Here is an 8,107-nt window from a genome sequence, read left to right as displayed (position 1 = left end):
TAGGTAAATGATGCGTGACAGTTACTTAATAACAAGTAATTGTGGGTCAGTTGTTTAATTGCATTTTTATTCAGAAAACCATAAACAACGGCACAACTTATCGTAAACTTATTATAGAGGTTGCAATTTGTAAAGAACATTCAATATACACAGTAGCAAATATTAAATATAAATGGCTAAAATTAATAGATAGATATAACTATAATTTAGTTCCCGAATAAGAATATATTATTTTTTAAATCGATTAAATCTTGAAGGATAATGATACTAAGAATGACAATGTGTTATTTCAGTGGTATTTTACTTGCGTTCTTTTAAATATTAAATTATACAATTTTAAGTGCGATAGCAACATATGATAGAGAATAGACAGAGAATACACATATAATTAGGTTGGACAAGGCGATTACTTGATACATTTGCGTTTTACTTTATCCACCGAGGAATTGCCATACATGTGACCACGAATGTATTGCGTCTGTACTCGTTATTATTTCAGTTAATTTAAAAATAAATACGGTTTTATAATTGCAAACAATAATAGCGAATAAACTGAATATATTTATTTGTAAACTCAGTATTACTTTTGGTATCTTTCACAACTATTTTAGTTTAATATGAGTAACTGATTCAGTAATGTATTAAATTTAAATCTGAGATTAGCTTAAGTATTAAATTATCTTCTCTAATTAAAACGCATGATAAATATGAAAGAGATTCCCCAACTGTTGTTCGTCACACAAACATTGTATTTATTATTATCAGTTAAGAAGCATATTATGGAAATAATTTAATATTATTCAATTCAATTGATTGACGAATTATTTGTAAACTCAGTATTACTTTTGGTATCTTTCACAACTATTTTAGTTTAATATGAGTAACTGATTCAGTAATGTATTAAATTTAAATCTGAGATTAGCTTAAGTATTAAATTATCTTCTCTAATTAAAACGCATGATAAATATGAAAGAGATTCCCCAACTGTTGTTCGTCACACAAACATTGTATTTATTATTATCAGTTAAGAAGCATATTATGGAAATAATTTAATATTATTCAATTCAATTGATTGACGATCAGCACTGTAGTAACGATATACATACATAATAGAGATAAGCACGCACTATTTAACTGATGTGGATGTGTATACGTATGAATCGTATACCCACTGTAGTAACGATATACATACATAATAGAGATAAGCACGCACTATTTAACTGATGTGGATGTATACGTATGAATCGTATACCCACTGTAGTAACGATATACATACATAATAGAGATAAGCACGCACTATTTAACTGATGTGGATGTATACGTATGAATCGTATACCCACTGTAGTAACGATATACATACATACATAATAGAGATAAGCACGCACTATTTAACTGATGTGGATGTGTATACGTATGAATCGTATACCCACTGTAGTAACGATATACATACATAATAGAGATAAGCACGCACTATTTAACTGATGTGGATGTATACGTATGAATCGTATACCCACTGTAGTAACGCTACACATACATAATAGAGATAAGCACGCACTATTTAACTGATGTGGATGTATACGTATGAATCGTATACCCACTGTAGTAACGCTACACATACATAATAGAGATAAGCACGCACTATTTAACTGATGTGGATGTGTATACGTATGAATCGTATACCCACTGTAGTAACGATATACATACATAATAGAGATAAGCACGCACTATTTAACTGATGTGGATGTGTATACGTATTAATCGTATACCCACTGTAGTAACGATATACATACATAATAGAGATAAGCACGCACTATTTAACTGATGTGGATGTATACGTATTAATCGTATACCCACTGTAGTAACGATACACATACATAATAGAGATAAGCACGCACTATTTAACTGATGTGGATGTATACGTATTAATCGTATACCCACTGTAGTAACGATATACATACATAATAGAGATAAGCACGCACTATTTAACTGATGTGGATGTATACGTATGAATCGTATACCCACTGTAGTAACGATATACATACATAATAGAGATAAGCACGCACTATTTAACTGATGTGGATGTATACGTATGAATCGTATACCCACTGTAGTAACGATATACATACATACATAATAGAGATAAGCACGCACTATTTAACTGATGTGGATGTGTATACGTATGAATCGTATACCCACTGTAGTAACGATATACATACATAATAGAGATAAGCACGCACTATTTAACTGATGTGGATGTATACGTATGAATCGTATACCCACTGTAGTAACGCTACACATACATAATAGAGATAAGCACGCACTATTTAACTGATGTGGATGTATACGTATGAATCGTATACCCACTGTAGTAACGCTACACATACATAATAGAGATAAGCACGCACTATTTAACTGATGTGGATGTGTATACGTATGAATCGTATACCCACTGTAGTAACGATATACATACATAATAGAGATAAGCACGCACTATTTAACTGATGTGGATGTGTATACGTATGAATCGTATACCCACTGTAGTAACGATATACATACATAATAGAGATAAGCACGCACTATTTAACTGATGTGGATGTATACGTATGAATCGTATACCCACTGTAGTAACGATACACATACATAATAGAGATAAGCACGCACTATTTAACTGATGTGGATGTGTATACGTATGAATCGTATACCCACTGTAGTAACGATATACATACATAATAGAGATAAGCACGCACTATTTAACTGATGTGGATGTGTATACGTATGAATCGTATACCCACTGTAGTAACGATATACATACATAATAGAGATAAGCACGCACTATTTAACTGATGTGGATGTATACGTATGAATCGTATACCCACTGTAGTAACGATATACATACATAATAGAGATAAGCACGCACTATTTAACTGATGTGGATGTATACGTATTAATCGTATACCCACTGTAGTAACGATATACATACATAATAGAGATAAGCACGCACTATTTAACTGATGTGGATGTATACGTATGAATCGTATACCCACTGTAGTAACGATATACATACATAATAGAGATAAGCACGCACTATTTAACTGATGTGGATGTATACGTATGAATCGTATACCCACTGTAGTAACGATATACATACATACATAATAGAGATAAGCACGCACTATTTAACTGATGTGGATGTGTATACGTATGAATCGTATACCCACTGTAGTAACGATATACATACATAATAGAGATAAGCACGCACTATTTAACTGATGTGGATGTATACGTATGAATCGTATACCCACTGTAGTAACGCTACACATACATAATAGAGATAAGCACGCACTATTTAACTGATGTGGATGTATACGTATGAATCGTATACCCACTGTAGTAACGCTACACATACATAATAGAGATAAGCACGCACTATTTAACTGATGTGGATGTGTATACGTATGAATCGTATACCCACTGTAGTAACGATATACATACATAATAGAGATAAGCACGCACTATTTAACTGATGTGGATGTGTATACGTATGAATCGTATACCCACTGTAGTAACGATATACATACATAATAGAGATAAGCACGCACTATTTAACTGATGTGGATGTATACGTATGAATCGTATACCCACTGTAGTAACGATACACATACATAATAGAGATAAGCACGCACTATTTAACTGATGTGGATGTGTATACGTATGAATCGTATACCCACTGTAGTAACGATATACATACATAATAGAGATAAGCACGCACTATTTAACTGATGTGGATGTGTATACGTATGAATCGTATACCCACTGTAGTAACGATATACATACATAATAGAGATAAGCACGCACTATTTAACTGATGTGGATGTATACGTATGAATCGTATACCCACTGTAGTAACGATATACATACATACATAATAGAGATAAGCACGCACTATTTAACTGATGTGGATGTGTATACGTATGAATCGTATACCAACTGTAGTAACGCTACACATACATAATAGAGATAAGCACGCACTATTTAACTGATGTGGATGTGTATACGTATGAATCGTATACCCACTGTAGTAACGCTACACATACATAATAGAGATAAGCACGCACTATTTAACTGATATGGATGTATACGTATGAATCGTATACCCACTGTAGTAACGATATACATACATACATAATAGAGATAAGCACGCACTATTTAACTGATGTGGATGTGTATACGTATTAATCGTATACCCACTGTAGTAACGATATACATACATAATAGAGATAAGCACGCACTATTTAACTGATGTGGATGTATACGTATGAATCGTATACCCACTGTAGTAACGATATACATACATACATAATAGAGATAAGCACGCACTATTTAACTGATGTGGATGTGTATACGTATGAATCGTATACCCACTGTAGTAACGATATACATACATAATAGAGATAAGCACGCACTATTTAACTGATGTGGATGTGTATACGTATGAATCGTATACCCACTGTAGTAACGATATACATACATACATAATAGAGATAAGCACGCACTATTTAACTGATGTGGATGTATACGTATGAATCGTATACCCACTGTAGTAACGATATACATACATAATAGAGATAAGCACGCACTATTTAACTGATGTGGATGTGTATACGTATGAATCGTATACCCACTGTAGTAACGATATACATACATAATAGAGATAAGCACGCACTATTTAACTGATGTGGATGTGTATACGTATGAATCGTATACCAACTGTAGTAACGATATACATACATAATAGAGATAAGCACGCACTATTTAACTGATGTGGATGTGTATACGTATGAATCGTATACCCATAGTAACGATATACATACATAATAGAGATAAGCACGCACTATTTAACTGATGTGGATGTATACGTATGAATCGTATACCCACTGTAGTAACGATACACGTACATAATAGAGATAAGCACGCACTATTTAACTGATGTGGATGTATACGTATGAATCGTATACCCACTGTAGTAACGATATACATACATAATAGAGATAAGCACGCACTATTTAACTGATGTGGATGTATACGTATGAATCGTATACCCACTGTAGTAACGATATACATACATAATAGAGATAAGCACGCACTATTTAACTGATGTGGATGTGTATACGTATGAATCGTATACCCACTGTAGTAACGATATACATACATAATAGAGATAAGCACGCACTATTTAACTGATGTGGATGTGTATACGTATGAATCGTATACCCACTGTAGTAACGCTACACATACATAATAGAGATTTAACTGATGTGCATGTATACGTATGAATCGTATTCTTCTGCAAGGTACCGCCGGCGCTATAAAGTATCAGAAAGGTTTATACGTATTCATATTTGGTATATTATGATTGTAGAATTTGCCAAAAGGCATTTTGACTTTTTCATTCGTATTCATAATACCGACATTCGGATTATGAATAATACAACAAAAATTGTCTTTACATAACCGACCTCAATACAGAAACATTATTAATGTACACATTAATTTTACAAAATCAAATGTATAGACAAAATGTTCACATTCTCATAAACGTACCAATTAAGGATACTCTAATAAAATAACATTGAATCAAAAGATTGAATTAATAAAATAGAGTATACGATCCCATTAGTAGTAAGTCCTTCAACATGTGGAAAGTCTTCCTCTCACCTTTAATGTTTCATACCTATATTAATTTAGCTTGATCTTAAGACTAGATAGGAGAATGGTCACTGATACCTGTTTATACATGATTTTGAGATCATATTAGCAGGAACTGTTGTATAAATATGGTAAATTAATGTACTAACTATTCTCTGTGATCAAAAATGTGATCTAACCCAATGTCGTAACTCTGTATTATATATGCATATATATGCCTCTGGTCAAAACGACTACTTATGTCACGGACAGTAAAACATATTTAGCGTAGTACTTTTCATATGCATGCTCTTAAAATGGTTATTGTCAAGAGGAACGTATAAAATCAGGGAAAAACATTTTTCCTGGAACAACTTTCTTTATTAATATCTGGTTGTGTCATCTCTCATGATAATTGTCCAATAAAGATCGAAACGTTCATAAAACAATAAATTAATGTCATAGTTCATAACACTTAAATAAAACTAGCTAAATAAAATTAGTGTCCCAATGAAACCAATATACTTTTAACAATTATTCTTAAATGACTAAAAATATGTATTACTCAGTTTAAGAACTACTATATGATTTCCACATCATACACCCAAACTCTGGTATTTGTTCACTCTGGCAGTGATTTCCATTACGTATTTCTATAATAATTTCATGTTGAAGGTAACCTAATTTAAGAAAATGGATCAACTTGCTAATGGACTTATATGTAAATTTAAGTTTCCAAATTTGTTTTGCATGAAGCAACAATTACTTTAAAAAGGCAGTGCATGTCAGGTAATTGGTTACTATAATCTCAATTTGGTGGTTGAAAATGAACGTTCAAAGAAAGATTTTAGATCTATGGACACGTTGATTATAATAATAATATTCATCCATTTCATTTAACTCCGTTCCGACGAATAATCTTCTGACTTTTCAGTTTTGGCCGCTCTCCTTATTTTCTGCTGTGAAGTTTCTCCAAAGTGTTCTGTCAGATGCTGTTCTTTATTTTCTGTAGGTATGTTGTATTTTGTCGTTAGTGTGGTAGTTGGATCTGATAATATTAGTGCTTTCAAGTCACTTTTCAATGTTGGTAAAATGCACACTGGTCTCTCTCTGAATTTGGTTATGTTAGTCTTACTAAAGTATAAGTCTACTGCTGTATTTGTAGGTGTTAGCTTATTTTGCCTTAATATACGTCCAAATAGTCCCCATCTAGCTTATAATACATCTAATGACATCGGTGTCGCGTTGCATCTTTGGTAAAGGTTTGGTTTGAGATGTTGTGGGGTATCTGATTCTGTTGTGAAATGTGTCTAGTTTTGTTTCGTCATCCTTTGTAAGTCCCCATGTGTATCAATACCAGTCTTACATATGCGTTGTATAATTTGATTCATATTTTCTCTTTAACTATCTTTACGTATCCATATATAATAATAAAAATAATAATATTCACGTTGAAATGTAGAATGTTCTATTAACACTGTAAATTATTTCACAACTAATAATAAAAAAGTTATGAAATGAACAAATTACAAAATATTGATCCTAGTTACATTCGTTGTTACATGTTTATAATACGTTCCTTGCGCTCCGACTAATTATCTGGAAACGAGCATTGTTATATGGAATAATTTGCAATATGTGTTTTTTTAATGGTGTGAACATCCACTCGTTAAAGTCTATATTGAAGTCCTAAATGAATTTCTTTTACAATGATATTGTATAATTTACACCTTAGGAGAAGCTTCTTGCGCTTCACTAGACGCAGTCAACTATTTACAATTCACATATAGAAATTGAAACCCAATGGACCTTAAATGCACTCCCATAGTAAAAGATAATAGTTAATTATTAATAATGTATTCGTAAATAGTATCTCACTCATCATTATAATCAATACCTTAAATATTGGATTTTGCTGACAGTTGAAGTGTCGAAATCTATTCACAATCCACACAAATAGTTAATATTAATAGTATTTCAAATTCAAATAATTATATTGCAATCAATATATCAATGGATATTAAATTCTTTCAAACCAATTCGAAAATAGCAAACTACAAAACAATAAATTTCAGAGTAAACAATAAAATGCCATGCATCATATCCATATAATATTAGTGATTATGTGGATTAAAAATGTATGGTAATTAAGTAATATTTTATGTAATAGTATCATAATACCAGAATCATATTACGTATGGTAAGATATGGTAGGCTAATTGGTTGACTTTCCGCAATAGGTCGTTCATCTTCATCGCATGATCATCTATCTTGGTTAAAGGAGTTAGCAATGCCATTAAAAAATGCGAGTCAAGTTTTTATTTTTTAAGTGAGACATTACGAGGAAAAAATGTTTTAAAAATAAGGAAAAATAATTAACTCTATTAAAGGTGTTGCTTTGTGTGCATTTACATGTTTTAAG

Source organism: Antedon bifida, chromosome 1 (assembly GCF_963402885.1).
Source record: "Antedon bifida chromosome 1, ecAntBifi1.1, whole genome shotgun sequence".
Lineage (NCBI taxonomy): Eukaryota > Metazoa > Echinodermata > Crinoidea > Comatulida > Antedonidae > Antedon > Antedon bifida.
Note: the sequence above shows the minus strand (reverse complement) of the source record.